Source organism: Hoplias malabaricus, chromosome 7 (assembly GCF_029633855.1).
Source record: "Hoplias malabaricus isolate fHopMal1 chromosome 7, fHopMal1.hap1, whole genome shotgun sequence".
In the NCBI taxonomy this organism is placed as follows: domain Eukaryota; kingdom Metazoa; phylum Chordata; class Actinopteri; order Characiformes; family Erythrinidae; genus Hoplias; species Hoplias malabaricus.
This window is the reverse complement of record NC_089806.1, coordinates 11,087,431-11,104,085: the sequence shown is the minus strand read 5'-3', so window position 1 is coordinate 11,104,085 and position 16,655 is coordinate 11,087,431. Positions and strand designations below refer to the sequence as shown.

The 16,655-nt window shown below is 44.1% G+C and overlaps 1 protein-coding gene across 1 annotated transcript in view; it reads right to left on the bottom strand.

Moving 5' to 3' along the window:
• Positions 1–16,345, bottom strand: part of lrfn2b (leucine rich repeat and fibronectin type III domain containing 2b) — a 38,208-nt gene extending 21,863 nt beyond the window's left edge. The window contains exon 1 of the mRNA XM_066676649.1: positions 16,258–16,345. The gene's annotated coding sequence lies outside the window, so the exon portion shown is untranslated. The remainder of the gene's footprint in view (positions 1–16,257) is intronic.
• Between the last annotated feature and the right edge of the window lie 310 nt (positions 16,346–16,655).

Sequence of the window (16,655 nt, the reverse complement as noted above, 5' to 3'; positions counted from 1 at the left end):
CAATCAAGAAATCACTTAAACAGGACCTGCCTGACAAAGCAAAGTACATCATAAGATCCTCAAAAGCTACACATCAAGCCAAGATCCAAAGAAATTCAGGAACAAATGAGAAAGGAAGTAATTGGGATCTATCAGTGTGGAAAAGGTTATAAAGCCATTATCCACAAACGGTGAAAACATGGAACAGTGGTGAACCTTCCCAGGAGCGACCGGCTGACCAACACTACCCCAAGAGCCCAGCGACGGCTCATCCAAGAGATCACAAAAGACCCCACAACAACATCCAAAGAACTGCAGACCTCACTTGCCTCAGTTAAGGTCAGAGTTCATGACTCCACCACATGAAAGAGACTGGGCAGAAAGTGCCAAGACGAAAACCACTGCTGAGCAAAAACAACATTAAGGCTCATCTCAATTTTGTCAGAAGACATCTCAATGATCCCCAGGACTTTTGTGAAAATACTCTGTGGACTGACGAGACAAAAGTTGAACCTTTCAGAAGGTGTGTGTATCCCATTACACCTGGCGTCAATATAACACCGCATTTCAGAAAAAGAACACCACACCTACAGTAAAACATGGTGGTGGTAGTGTGATGGTCTGGGGCTGTTTTGCTGCTTCAGGACCTGGAAGACTGTGATAAATGGAAACATGAATTCCGCTGTCTACCAAAAAATCCTGAAGGAGAATGTCCTGCCATCTGTTCGTGACCTCAAGCCGAAACTTGGGTTCTGCAGCAGGACAATGATCCAAAACACACCCGCAAGTCCACCTCTGACCGGCTGAAGACAAACAAAGTGAAGATTGTGGAGCGGCCTGGTCCAAGTCCTGACCTGACCCCTATTGAGATGCTGTGGCAAGACTTTAAAAAGGCAGTTCATGCTCAAAAACCCTCCAGTGTGAATTACAACAATCCTGTAAAGAAGAGTGAGCCAAAATTCCTCCGCAGTGCTGTGAAAGACTCATTGTAAGCTTCCGCAAACGCTTGATTGCAGTCGTTGCTGCTAAGGGTGGCCCACACAGTTATTAGGTTTAGGGGCAAACACTTTTTCACACAGGGCCGAATTGGATCGTAGAGATACACCAGGGATGAAACTGATGACTACCAAAATGGCAGCTGCATGTGCTCGTTTGACGATCAGAGCTGACCATACGCAACTTTCACGTAAAATGGCAATGGAATAGGTGCTGGTTGCTAGGTGTTCGTTAAAGTGTTGCTAGGTGGTTACTAAAGTATTTTTAATGGTGTAGGTGCTGGTTGGTGAGTTGTAGCTATGGAATAGGTGTTGGTTGCTAAGTGTTCGTTAAAGTGTTGCTAGGTGGTTACTAAAGTATTTTTAATGGAGTAGATGGTGGATGGTGAGTTGTAACTATGGAATAGGTGTTGGTTGCTAGGTGTTCGTTAAAGTGTTGCTAGGTGGTTACTAAAGTATTGTTAATAGCGTAGGTGCTGGTTAGTGAGTTGTAGCTATGGAATAGATGTAGGTTGCTAAGTGTTCGTTAAAGTGTTGCTAGGTGGTTACTAAAGTATTGTTAATAGCGTAGGTGCTGGTTGGTGAGTTGTAGCTATGGAATAGATGTAGGTTGCTAAGTGTTCGTTAAAGTGTTGCTAGGTGGTTACTAAAGTATTTTTAATGGCGTAGGTGCTGGTTGGTGAGTTGTAGCTATGGAATAGGTGCTGGTTGCTAGGTGTTCGTTAAAGTGTTGCTAGGTGGTTACTAAAGTATTTTTAATGGAGTAGATGGTGGATGGTGAGTTGTAACTATGGAATAGGTGCTGGTTGCTAGGTGTTCGTTAAAGTGTTGCTAGGTGGTTACTAAAGTATTGTTAATAGCGTAGGTGCTGGTTAGTGAGTTGTAGCTATGGAATAGATGTAGGTTGCTAAGTGTTCGTTAAAGTGTTGCTAGGTGGTTACTAAAGTATTTTTAATGGTGTAGGTGCTGGTTGGTGAGTTGTAGCTATGGAATAGGTATTGGTTGCTAAGTGTTCGTTAAAGTGTTGCTAGGTGGTTACTAAAGTATTTTTAATGAAGTAGATGGTGGATGGTGAGTTGTAACTATGGAATAGGTGTTGGTTGCTAAGTGTTCGTTAAAGTGTTGCTAGGTGGTTACTAAAGTATTATTAATGGCGTAGGTGCTGGTTGGTGAGTTGTAGCTATGGAATAGGTATTGGTTGCTAAGTGTTCGTTAAAGTGTTGCTAGGTGTTTACTAAAGTATTTTTAATGGCATAGATGGTGGATGGTGAGTTGTAGCTATGGAATAGGTGTAGGTTACTAAGTGTTACTAAGTGACCATACGCAACTTTCACATATAATGGCCATGGTGAGAAAGAAGGGATGATGCTAAATTACTGCTAAAGGCAGGAACACACACTAGACTGAGCACCAGTCCATCACAGGGCATCACACACTCACACAGAGAGGACACAGAGGACACGGCTGTTCTGCCGGTGGACTCCTGAAACTCCTGCACTTTTCTATTTGAGTTGAACATATTCTCACTCAGAAAACCAACAAAACATTCAAAAGCCCTTTGATCGGGGGCTGCACACAACTGTAAGAATACCACAGACACACACACACACACACACACATCCATAGGCAAACACACAGCTCAAGATAAAATAGACACATATAAATGCATGTATAAATAAGGCCATTCGTGGGTGGATGCACAGCGGAGCTGGGTTAACCCCATCCACACACTCCTCACTTTACCCCGCCAGACTGAGGTCTGCACTGCAGCACAACATCAACATGTATGTCTTAGAGAAACGGGGAGCACCACAGCTGTCAGCACTTCCAGCTTTCGCCTTTTATCTTTTAGAAAAAATCCAGGAGGAGAAAGTAAGGCTGCACTCTTGCTTTTGATCTGTTGTGTCCATCCTTCCACTGTGAGAAAACAGCACCCAACCGGGTGTGAAAGGATGTGGAGCTGGGGTTTCTCACCGCCCCTGAGCCCAGACCTCAACATCACTGCTGCTTAGAGATGAACAGCTGCAGAGCTGAACTACATCATTATGAGGAGTGTGTCGGGATAAACCGGGATGTAAGACGAAGGGAGAGATCGGGTCTGAGCCTGAAGATTGTTCTGAGATGCGTACAAAGTAAAATAAATGAACGCTGCTATTACTGTCCTCTACATAATCCTCAAAATCCTCAAAAGGGGATGTACTATATCTCCTTTCCCACAAGTGAACACAGTTCCGGGGTCTTAATGAAACATCTGTGACATGTTTTTGTCAAAATACCACAAGGCATCCTCCCCCTGTCTAAACAGCCCTCTTCATAACGACGGGTTTCAGCTACTGTTCCTTTAACTATCGAGGTCCATTCTGTTATATTTGTGCACAATTTTAGAGTCAGCTTTGAAAAGGGAGTCCACGGTGTTTTACAGTGTGTGTGCTGGTGGTCTCCAGACCCTCAGAATAATGTGCACATTGCTAATATTTGTTTCCTCAATAACATGTCTCTTCCAGTGCGGCAGACGAGTGTGAACCGATAAAGTGAATGACTGGGAATCTTCTGCCGGACGGAGTATTTTCTTCCACTGTACAGCTGTGGAGTTGTAATAAAACCCTGTCAGGCAGTGACAGAAAGCATCAGCAGCCTTGAACGAGCGTCCTCTCACATTCCACTCTAACTCTCGGAGGACAATCTGAGAATAGACTCCCCTCGCGTCGCCGAGATCCTCCCTTTAATCTCTCACTCTCTCTCTCTCTCTCTCTCTCTGTCTGAAGCGCTGCTGGTGGCAGGGGCATGCTTTTTAAACTGCGCTCATCACACATTTGTGGGGGGAGTAGGTCTGGGCTTAAGAGGCTGATAAAAGGCCGATCTTACCCACGCCTGCTCCAGCCTTTCAGGAGATGATCTAAATGCAGGAGCCATGCTTATTTTTCCTGGTCTGATAAGCATTACACAACATCTTTTCATTCGGCCGGCGGAGATTGGGGACTTTTGCCTGCTTCTGGTGTAATATCATAGCGCCTATCGACTCCTAAAGCACTCAAACTGCTGAAGGTCACTCAAAGACAACACTTCTGCAAGTTTTCCTCTCTCACACACACACACACACACACACACACACACACACACACACAAACGCACACACACACACGCACAAGCACACACCAGCTCTGAGGATAGACTCACAGCACACTCTAGATCTGTGGTGCAGTTTCTGCCGGTGAGTGTTTTTGCAGCTCAGCGGCAATAGATTCCACTCTTCACAAAGTGTTGCTATGGTATAGGTGTTGGTTGTTAAGGTGTTGCTAGGGTTTTTTTTAAAGTGTTGCTAAATGGTTACTAAAGTATTTCTAATGACGTAGGTTCTGGTTGGTGAGTTGTAGCTATGGAATAGGTGTTGGTTGCTAAGTGTTCGTTAAAGTGTTGCTAGATGGTTACTAAAGTATTGTTAATGGCATAGGTGCTGGTTGGTGAGTTGTTGCTATGGAATAGGTGTTGGTTGCTAAGTGTTCATTAAAGTGTTGTTAGGTGGTTACTAAAGTATTTTTAATGGTATAGGTGTTGGTTGGTAAGTTGTAGCTATGGAATAGGTGTTGGTTGCTAAGTGTTTGTTAAAGTGTTGCTAGGTGGTTACTAAAGTATTTTTAAAGGCGTAGGTGCTGGTTGGTGAGTTGTTGCTATAGTATAGGTGTTGGTTGCTAAGTGGTTACTAAGGTATTTTTATGGTGTAGGTGCTGGGTGCTAAGTTGTAGCTTTGCTATAGGTGTTGGTTGCTATGGTGTTGCTATGGGACCTGTGATATTGACCACAAACCCTGTGTTTCACTTCTGGTTTTACTTTGTGGCCACCTACTTGGCCTTGACACTTCCCTTCAGTGGCTCACCTCTGACACTGTTCCATTCCTCTATGAACTGAAGTGTGTCAAATGAGCCCTCACAGTGTCAAGGGAACAAGTCAACACCAGTGTCTCCTTTAGAAGCAGAACTTAAGCGGATAGGTCTTGTTAAAGTGTCCTAGGTGTGAGTGTGTGAAGCCCTCTGCTGGCCCTGTCCAGGGTGTGTTCCTGCCTTGAGCCCAGTGATTCTGGGTAGGCTCTGAAGCCAGTGCCACCCTGAACATGATGAAGCTGTTACAGAAGATGAATGAATGAATGAAAGAATGAATATGAATGTGTCCTGAAATAACTGTACTGGGGTGTGCAGAGTCAACACAAAGTCCACCTTCAGTCCAGGAAGGGTCGTTTGTCAAAAGCTCAGGAGCTGAGGAATGTGAGGTCATGAGAGAGGAGTGAGAACTCTGGGAGAATAAATCACAGATGAGAGTTAACAGATCTTGCTGTTTTGAGCCTGAATTTGTCTTGAACACTATCTCTCCCGGATGATAAAGAGCCCCTGTGTGACCACTGCAGCAGGCAGCTCCCGTTTTATTTCATACTTTCATGGAGGTTATACAAACTGTGTTAATAGATGTGGTGTGGACTGAAAGTTTAGAGTCTGCTCTGTCCACACACTGTTCTTTGATTTTTCAATGGACTACGAGTCAGAAACCATTCAGATCAAATTGCGGTGTGATTTCGGCACTGCCGGTGGTGGCTACGGAAGGGTTAAGAGCAGTCTGAGCTGAATCGGTGGGTTATTACAGTCACACTCTCATAACAGATGATGATTTTAATGATGTGTTTGATAATAGCCCGAGCTGGACCTGCCAGGGGCCGTTTGGACACTGTGATTCAGAGCGCTGGAGTTTCTGCCTGGAGCTAATGGCAGGACGGCCGGCTCTGCTTCGCTCGTCCAAGTCTCCGAATTAAAGACTATAATTAGCTTTTCTGCTGCGCCATTTTCTGCTGTGTACGTGGTTTAGGAATATAGATACTCAACCTGCGATAAGCCCACTGTCTGATTATTGTTGGAGGGAGGCGGTGGGTTTGTGGTGCATGTCTCACAGCTTGTATTTGGTGCTTCTCTGGGACCCAACACTACCTGACTGTAGGGCCCCTGTCGGTCACAGGCCCTCAGAATGGTCCTAATGGCCCTCCCAATATGACGCATCAATTTATGGATGCCTTCTGTTCAGGAGCTCAGTACGAGAGACTGTGTTTCAGAGTTTTCAGAAAGAAATTTTACTCTGAAACAGCTACAGTGTATTCAGTGTCCACAATGAGTCGTTCATCATCAGGAATTATTCACTGTCCACAAATATTTATTCAGTGTCCACTATAAATTATTCAGGATCTACTACAAATCATTCAATGTCCACTATGAATTATTCAATATCTACTATGAATTATTCAGTGTCCAATTTTTAATATTCAGTGTCTATTATGAATTATTCAGTGTCCACTATAAATCATTCAGTGTCCATTATTATTTATTCAGTGTCTATTATAAATTATACAGTATATATTACAAATAATTCAATGTCCATTATTATTTATTCAGTGTCCACTATGAATTATTCAATATCTACTATGAATTATTCAGTGTCCAATTTTTATTATTCAGTGTCTATTATGAATTATTCAGTATCTACTACAAATCATTCAGTGTCCACTATGAATTATTCAATATCTACTATGAATTATTCAGTGTCCAATTTTTAATATTCAGTGTCTATTATGAATTATTCAGTGTCCACTATAAATCATTCAGTGTCCATTATTATTTATTCAGTGTCTATTATAAATTATACAGTATATATTACAAATAATTCAATGTCCATTATTATTTATTCAGTGTCCACTATGAATTATTCAATATCTACTATGAATTATTCAGTGTCCAATTTTTATTATTCAGTGTCTATTATGAATTATTCAGTATCTACTACAAATCATTCAGTGTCCACTATGAATTATTCAATATCTACTATGAATTATTCAGTGTCCAATTTTTATTATTCAGTGTCTATTATGAATTATTCAGTGTCCACTATAAATCATTCAGTGTCCATTATTATGTATTCAGTGTCTATTATGAATTATACAGTATCTACTACAAATCATTCAGTGTCCACTATGAATTATTCAATATCTACTATGAATTATTCAGTGTCCAATTTTTATTATTCAGTGTCTATTATGAATTATTCAGTGTCCACTATAAATCATTCAGTGTCCATTATTATGTATTCAGTGTCTATTATGAATTATACAGTATCTACTACAAATTATTCAGTGTCCACTATGAATTATTCAACATCTACTACAAATCATTCAGTGTCTATTATGAATTATACAATTTCTACTATGAATTACTCAGTGTCTACTATAAATCATTCAGTGTCCACTATGAATTATTCAGTTTCCACTATAAATTATTCAGCGTCCATTATTTATTATTCAGTGTCTATTATAAATTATTCAGCATCTACTACAAATCATTCAGTGTCCATTATTCAATATCTACTCTGAATTATCTATCAGGAATTATTAAGTGTCCACCATTAATTATGAAGTGTACAAAATGTATTTTTCTGTGTCACTATAAACTATTCAGTGCCTACTATGAATTATTCAGTATCCACTGTGATTTATTCATTAATGATTATAAATTATCCAGTATCCGCTATGAATTATTCAGTATGCATTATGTAAACCAGCACATTACATAAACACTTTTGTACTTTATTCTAATATGAGTCCCTCATTCAAGTCCATCAATGGCAGGCACCTTATTATGACCACATACTTTCAGCAGCCAATAGCAGAGCAGAACAGTTTTACACCTTAACATGTGTCTCAGCAAATCACTTCCTTTTTCTTACTTTCCTTTTCCCACCCTCTCACCTCTCTCACTTTGTTCTCTCACTTTCTCTCTCTCTCTCTCTCTCTCTCTCTCTCTGGTCAGTGTAAAGCACAGAGGTGTATTTTTCTCTCTGTAATCAGGTGTAATCTTTCTGAGCATGGCAGTATATGTTTGGAAACATGGGACAGTTCCTGAAAGGCAGGAGAGGCACTGATGTGACGATGATCAACATTAATATTTCAAACCTCAGTTATTAATAACTGAAATCACATAGTGTTTATATTTGGCCTATATTCAAACAGCACCCCGTGTTGATGCACCAAAACAAAAGTGTTTATAGTGCCCCCTTCTGGAGAATCTTCAGGCTCCTAAATGTGGGTGAGCAAGGCCTACCTGCAATAACAGCCTGTACTCTTCAGAGCAGGCGTTAAACTGGGTGCTGGAGTCTTCCTGTGAGAATTTGATGGCACTGGTCGGTACGTTCTGGATCACAAACACCACTCCAACATGTCCTAAACGTATTGGATGGAGCTCACACACTCCAGAGAACACAGCTCCACTGTTTAAAGCAGCTAAATGGTCTAGAAAGGTTTGGCCATGTAATGTAGCCCCTCCAGTAACATTTAGTGTTGAGTTTCTATTTTAAACTAATCCCTGAGTGTTCTCTCTGCTGACTGGACACACTCAGGTACTGCTGCCCCCTGCCTCAGTCTGTTGGAGCTCCACTACAGTTAAACAGAGAGAACAGAGAACTTTGGGGTGAGAGGAGGACAAAAAAGAAGAAAAAAAACACCCCCCGAAAAACCCACACACACTGCTCAGGGCAACAACTCACTAATCCCTTCTGGATGAAAAGCAGCCCCTCTTTGTGAGCAGAAGGATGGCAAAATTAGGGCCTTTGAGCGTGTGCACAGTGGAAACGAACTCGGCGAGAAGTTGAGGAGGAAAAACAACTCATGTACGGCTCCCATACGGCTTCAGCGGGAGATATACCTCAGCCTGGATTCATCCAGCCGTATTTGGAGCACAAACAAAGGCTTAAAAACACACTCCCTACTGCGGAGCGCCTCAGGAAAACTCCCCGAGAAACAGCAGGAGAAAGATCAGGCAGAGCTTCACATTCACATGAACACACCGTCACGGACAGGAATATAAAACAGTTCCCTCGCTAAACTGCTCCGCTCCGAGACTACTGAGGGTCCCTGTGGTCCTAACACTGGAAGGGCCACACTTTAGGCTCTGGGTTGTTATTCAGAGAAGAACAGAATACAGTCATGGTGCGGTTCTGAATAAAACAGAATGAAAAAAATACACCTGGAAATCCCATTCAGAATGTGCTTAAATTATTTAACATTCACACACATCAATAACCCACAGCCAAAGACACGTGCGCCAGTTCTTAGTGTCACGCGGCACTGTCTCCATGACACTCCATGGCAATGTACCACTGAGTAGCACTGAGGCTCGAGACTTTTCCACTCTTTAGTGTGGATTAGTTTACAAAAGTGACTGAGAAAACGTGTGTATGTGGCTTCCTCTGCTGAAAGAACCCTTCAATCAATTTATCTTCACTTTTAGACCTATATTAAAATGGATGAGCCCCTGGTCCATTGTTTTAAACTCTGAGCTGGATGACAGTGCGTGTGATTATTTATTGCTGATGTCCAAAGAAAACATATATCTCCAAAATAGCAACTTTACAGGAGAAGGAAACAAATACTTCCTAACTTTCAATGAAAGTCAGTGTAAAAAGATTTTATTCCAAGTCATTTTGGAGCATTACTATTGGTCCATTCATCATGAAATTTTCACACAGTTTGAAGGACCGCTGCTGAGTACAAAAGATGTAGTAAAAAATCCACCCAGGGGCCACCCAGTAAACAAGGAACGTCCCTGGACGTTAAAAATAGGTCTAAAAGTAGTCTGTCCGTCAAGGACATATTTTAAACGTCAATTGATGTCCAAAATCCATCTTAATAATTTAGTTAAGTGGTGACCAATCGATAACATCAGTGGACGTCCAAAATGCATTTTATACAAGTACTTTATTTCGGGACCAATTAATAACGTCAATGGACGTCCAAAATATGTCTAATAGTCGTCTTTTCAATGTCTGTGTTTGGACGTCTTTTCAACTTTCATTTTCAACCTTAAGAGAACGTTGATTAGACGGCAGTCTTTACGTTATTTCAACGTTGAATCAACGGCTAAATGTTTACTGGGCAGTGTGTGAGGTACACGTCAGTCATTTTTGACTGCAGCCAATCAGACACTAGATGTTCTCTGTCAATCACTTTCTATGAAGCCATTCAACAACAAGAAGAGTTCTTCCAAATGTAGGCTGTAACAAAACTGAAAAGTCCTGGGAGCTGAAGTCTTAAGAGGGCATAACTGACATGGCATGGTGCTGACCTGGGCTTTCAGTGCTCTCCTCCGACACGTTGAGCTGTCCGGTGATTTCCCATTAACAGCAGTGTAGTCAGAAGAAATGACACTAAGTGCCATTGTGTCAGTGACTCACTGGATTATGGGTGGAGAAATGACAGTGGTTGGACTGCTGGTGTTTTTCAGAACCATGGACACAGCCCAGGCCTCAATCATCACTGAATGTGGGCCTGAAGCTCTTCAGGGAAGAAAAGCAGGATGAAGCACCGGATGCTAGGTTTAGCTGGTGAGGCATCTGTGTAAAAGACTAAACAGAAGATGAAATACATGACCCTGGCAGGGTTCCGCGTGTGGATTTTGTGAAGCGATAGCCTGGAGAGATTTCTCTGGCCCATATCTAAAAGTAGGTCAGGCGCTGGTCCGTGTCCACACCCCCACACGACCTGACTGGAGCCCTGACTGGAGGAGCCTGCAGCACAAAGGCGGCGCTGGGTGGAGAGTGAAGCGGAGCTATCAGAGACGTGCACGCACTCGCATACTGACGAGCAGCTTAATGAACAGCAGCTCGGAGAGGACTCTGGGAGAATAGGTCCTCTATTATCATCCAAGCTCTCACCGGCACAAGGGGCCAGAGTAATCCCACCTCCCCCCAGCCCCCCTCGCACCTCAAATTACCACATCGCTTACATCCGGCCTAATAAATAATTCTTCAGGAGAGACCATGCTTCTGTTCATCCTCAAGTCCCAATTAAGCCCCCTCCCCGACATAAAAACCTCTCCAAACAATTAATTCAGCCCCCTCTCCTCAGAAACTTCCAGCACGCCGGAGCTCAGACGTGTGGTGGAAGTTAATGAAGGAGGGAATTCCTGGAGGAGGGAGTCGCAGGCTGGAAAAATGAGCTGGAAAATGTGCTTTCACCCCGAGGAAAATACAGGACAGTCACCGCCAGCGAAGAACAGAAAAAAAAAAAACAAGCCGCCAACTGCCTGCATTCATCTGAGAAACCTGTCTCCGACTGCAGCAGGGGTTAGAGATTATAGAGAGAAAGATGGCGATATTTAGGATAGAGAAATATGAACACCAATCATAATGTGAGGACTGATCCACTGACCGACCAATAATATCAGTAATCAGACATGCGACAGTTCTAGGGTTCAAGGGTACACCACGGTACAATCCCTGACGGTTAGAGATAGTTTCAGTGTAAATTACCACCACCACCACCACCACGGTTAGGAACAGTCTCCCAGTGTCCACAGGGAAACATGGCACAGTGACAGAGCCACGGCGCAGTGCCCAATCTCACCTCTCCTTCCTGGTTTCAGTGAAATCAAGACGAGGAGGAGATATTGGGACCACACCGGAGTTCCTGGAGACTGAGGAGTCAGCTGATGGGCTACTGAAGTTGTTTCTTTTGTAAACACATGCACAACTGTAGAAATGTATTGGTTTAGTCACTTCATTTCATTCCTTATCCACCTTTATCTGTAACCCTTCGCGGTGGGTCCAGAGCCTACCTGGAATCATTGGGTGCAAGGCGGGAACACACCCTGGAGGGGGCACCAGTCCTTAACAGGGCAACACACATACACACATTCACTCACACAGTCACACCTACGGACACTTTTGAGTTTCCAATCCACCTACCAACGTGTGTTTTTGGACTGTTGGAGGAAGCCGGAGCACCCGGAGGAAACCCGCGCAGACACAGAGAGAACACACCACACTCCTCACAGACAGTCAGCTGGAAGAAACCCACACAGACACAGGGAGAACACACCACACTCCTCACAGACAGTCACCCAGAGGAAACCCACGCAGACACAGGGAGAACACACCACACTCCTCACAGACAGTCACCCAGAGGAAACCCACACAGACACAGGGAGAACACACCAACTCCTCACAGACAGTCACCCGGAGGAAACCCACGCAGACACAGGGAGAACACACCACACTCCTCACAGACAGTCACCCAGAGGAAACCCACACAGACACAGGGAGAACACACCACACTCCTCACAGAGAGTCAGCTGGAAGAAACCCACACAGACACAGGGAGAACACACCACACTCCTCACAGACAGTCACCCAGAGGAAACCCACACAGACACAGGGAGAACACACCACACTCCTCACAGACAGTCACCCTGAGGAAACCCACGCAGACACAGGGAGAACACACCACACTCCTCACAGAGAGTCACCCGGAGGAAACCCATGCAGACACAGGGAGAACACACCACACTCCTCACAGACAGTCACCCAGAGGAAACCCACACAGACACAGGGAGAACACACCAACTCCTCACAGACAGTCACCCAGAGGAAACCCACGCAGACACAGGGAGAACACACCACACTCCTCACAGACAGTCACCCAGAGGAAACCCACGCAGACACAGGGAGAACACACCACACTTCTCACAGAGAGTCACCCGGAGGAAACCCATGCAGACACAGGGAGAACACACCACACTCCTCACAGACAGTCACCCGGAGGAAACCCACGCAGACACAGGGAGAACACACCACACTTCTCACAGAGTCACCCAGAGGAAACCCACGCAGACACAGGGAGAACACACCACACTCCTCACAGACAGTCACCCGGAGGAAACCTACGCAGACACAGGGAGAACACACCACACTCCTCACAGACAGTCACCCGGAGCAGGATTCGAACCCACAACCTCCAAACCCCTGGAGCTGTGTGACTGCGACACCTACCTGCTGCACCACCGTGCCGCCCTAAATATATGATTACTGATTACTTATTAAACAAACCTAGAAGAAAAAAACCTCTCTTTACATAAGGCCAGAAAGGTTCATTTCGGTTTATTTTTGTTCAACCTTTATTTAAATGATTACCTAGTGTTGCTGATTTCATTTGGATTCTATTTAAAACTGAAATTATATGTGGATCGTAATAATCCGGCTAACCGTGATCATTTTGGACAGAATAATCGTGATATTAAATTCCCTGTCTGTCAGTGATATCATTAATACGATTAATATCAGTGTTGTTAGCACCTGTGGAGGCTCTAGTAGCACTGCTGTGTCTGATCCACTCGTACCAGCACAACACACACTAAAACACCAGCACCACGTCAGTGTCGCTGCAGCTCTGAGAATAATCCACCGCCCACGTCATACCTGCTGGAGAACAGAGTGATCCATTTCTATCTTTGTATGTGATTTGCTCTGCATTAAGCTAAACGCTCCTCCTCTAAATCCCAATCGATCAGCCACTCTTTTACAGACGGGAACGCCAGGCTTTAATGGAACTGTGTTCCGCTTCCTGCTGATGACATTTTCTGGAGGGATCGGATTTGGTGCCTTTTACCTACTTCCTCTCTCTTTCTCTTTCTGTTCCTCCACCTTCCCCCATACCCCCCCCTCTCTCTTCATCTGTCTCTCTCTTTCTACTCTCTTTTCTCTCACCTCTCTCTGCCTTCTATCACACTTTCATTCTCTCTCTCTCTCTCTCTCTCTCACACACTCATTTTTTCTACCCCTCAATTTTTCTTTCCGCTACTCTCCCTCAATATCTCTCTTCCTCTTCTCTCTCTCTCTCTCTCTCTCTCTCTCCATCTCTCTCTCTCTATATATATCTGTCTCTCGTCCCCTCCCTCCCTCACTTCCCCTCAGACCCCCCCGGTCTTCTCTGTAAAGAGGCTGCAGTGTATTCAGTACATTCCTATTCAGTGTGTATTGAATACAGGGCTGTGTTATGGGGGTCTCGTGTTGTAGTGAATGTGAAAATAGTGTGGAGTGAGTGTTCTTTGTGCGCTTGATGTTTTATTAAGTGTTCTCTTCATAATAAATGGACGGAGAGATTTCAGATGGTAATTACAGAGCTTTTTAACTCTAAAAGAAGTTATTTTGCTCCATTACACCCACATCTACATTTACTCTTTCTCTCTCTCTCTCTCTCTCTCTCACACACACACACACACACACACACACATTATACATATATATATATATATACATACACACACGTATACACACACACACACACAGAGAGAGAGAGAGAGAGAGAGAGAGAGAGAGAGAGAGAGCTCTGTCTGTTCTATCTGCTGAGCTCAGTAACAGCCGTCAAATTAAAAGCCTGGACTGAGTTGGCCTGTCACAGGCCGTCAGAATAAAAGTGCCTAAAGTGATTGTTAAAAGTTTCTGTATTCATAAACTTTCCCTTTTTCGTGTTTTCCACAGTCATTATGCAAAGTCAAGTCCAGCCGTGGTGATCTCAGCTCATTCTCATGAGGAGTGAAGTGGAGGGACCGGGCACTCGGGCTAAACGTTTGGAGACTCCTCTTCTTCTGAAATGCAGGGTGTTAATCAGGAGTGTGTTCCAGCGTGCTGCAGTGACAGACTCCTATTCTGTGAAGGCTGCGCTGGTCTAATGACCGAACTGTCACATGTCCCTGACTGATATTCAATAACAGGACTCGTTACAGTAGTGCGGAATGGAACCAGGCGTCTCCACCATGTCTTTACACTGCTCACCAACAGTGACACTCATGAGTCTGAAGAGCTGATGGTGAGAATGACAGAGAACAGTGGGCAGTCACACTGTGAGGGCTGTTAAGAGGAGGACGTCTGGGTTCATTCGCCAGCACTGTTAAAAATTCAGAGTCTGCAAGTCTGTTTAGAACGAAACATTGCACAGCTAACCATCTCAACCTTCAATGAGCATAGAATAATGGCAAGTGGGGAAAAACACAATAATACAGAGCCTTAATCTATGGCAAGCTGTGCTAATTTCCAGTTGATATCAGACCCCTAATTCTCAAGTGATCAAGAGCAGTTTCTTCCATTTACCGTCCGGCCCCCACCTTCCCGACCCCCGCTGGCCTGTGGATCAGCAGGTGTCCACTGATCTGATTTACTTCGCTCTGGCTCTGAGAAAATCCCCTAAAAATCCTTGAGGAGCTGAGCAGAAGTGACCTCAGGCTTGTGTGGAGGTGAGGGAGTGCACTTTAAAGCAGCAGCAGGATGCGGCAGCACACCCTGGGACAGTGGTTTAGTATTCCACAGCACCCGCTCACTGCTCTGCTGTGTGGAAGGCAGGGGCGTTTTCCACTCCGCTATACCAACCTCTGCTGTATCCACACGGCCATTATCCTCATTCACGGAACACATCCACAGACAGTGTAGCCTCACGGCACTTATCAGCACAGAACACTAACGGCCAAGTCTGCTACACCAGCTCACCCCTAATATTCTGTTACATCAGCTCAACATGCTTGGAGGAGAACGCTAACGGCTATGTCTGCTACATGAGCTCATCACTAATCACCACTGTTACATCAGCTCAACACGCTTGGAGGAGAACGCTAACGGCTGTCTGCTACACAAGTTTACCACTAATCACCACTGTTACATCAGCTCAGCATGCTTGGAGGAGAACGCTAACGGCTAAGTCTGTTACACAAGTTCACCACTAATCACCACTGTTACATCAGCTCAGCACGCTTGGAGGAGAACGCTAACAGCTAAGTCTGTTACACAAGTTCACCACTAATCACCACTGTTACATCAGCTCAACATGCTTGGAGGAGAACGCTAATGGCTAAGTCTGCTACACCAGCTCACCCCTAATAACCACTGTTACATCAGCTCAGCACGCTTGGAGTAGAATGTTAATGGCTAAGTCTGCTACACAAGTTCACCACTAATCACCAGTGTTACATCAGCTCAACATGCTTGGAGGAGAACGCTAATGGCTAAGTCTGCTACACCAGCTCACCCCTAATAACCACTGTTACATCAGCTCAGCATGCTTGGAGTAGAATGTTAATGGCTAAGTCTGCTACACGAGTTCACCACTAATTACCACTGTTACATCAGCTCAACACGCTTGGAGGAGAATGTTAATGGCTAATTCTGCTACACCAGCTCACCACTAATCACCACTGTTACATTAGCTCAGCACGCTTGGAGGAGAACGCTAACGGCTAAGTCTGCTACACGAGTTCACCACTAATCACCACTGTTACATTAGCTCAACACGCTTGGAGGAGAATGTTAATGGCTAATTCTGCTAAACATTCATATTCCAAGTTTACTTTTAAAAGTAAAGATTTCTGAATGGAACAACTACAGCATTTAAATGACCTGGAGGACCTTTATTTTAAAGTGTGTTGTGCAGTTTTACCTGTACTGTGCTGCTGCTGTGCCATAGGTTCCCTCACACCTTGGAGGCCCGTCAGTCAAATCCCAGGCTCCTCCCTCTTTTGGGCCAGCACCGAAGATCACCTTTGATAAATGAAAGCAGGGGAAAGTCACGTTATGTTTATAAAGCTTTATTATAAGATGTTATGAATGTGTTTATAGAACATTCATGATACTTTAAAGTTGACAGCTCTTATTACAGCTCCACACACACTGTAAGAACACCACGTTTACTTGTTAAAAATGTTGCTTTGTAAATGGTTCTTGAGTTGGGTGCCGGATCCATATCCAAAAATTACATATTTATAAACCACAGCACCACCTTTTCTGCCAGAATTGCAGCAGTGCTTCTGTAATCGGCCAATGATTCCCGCTGAGAAA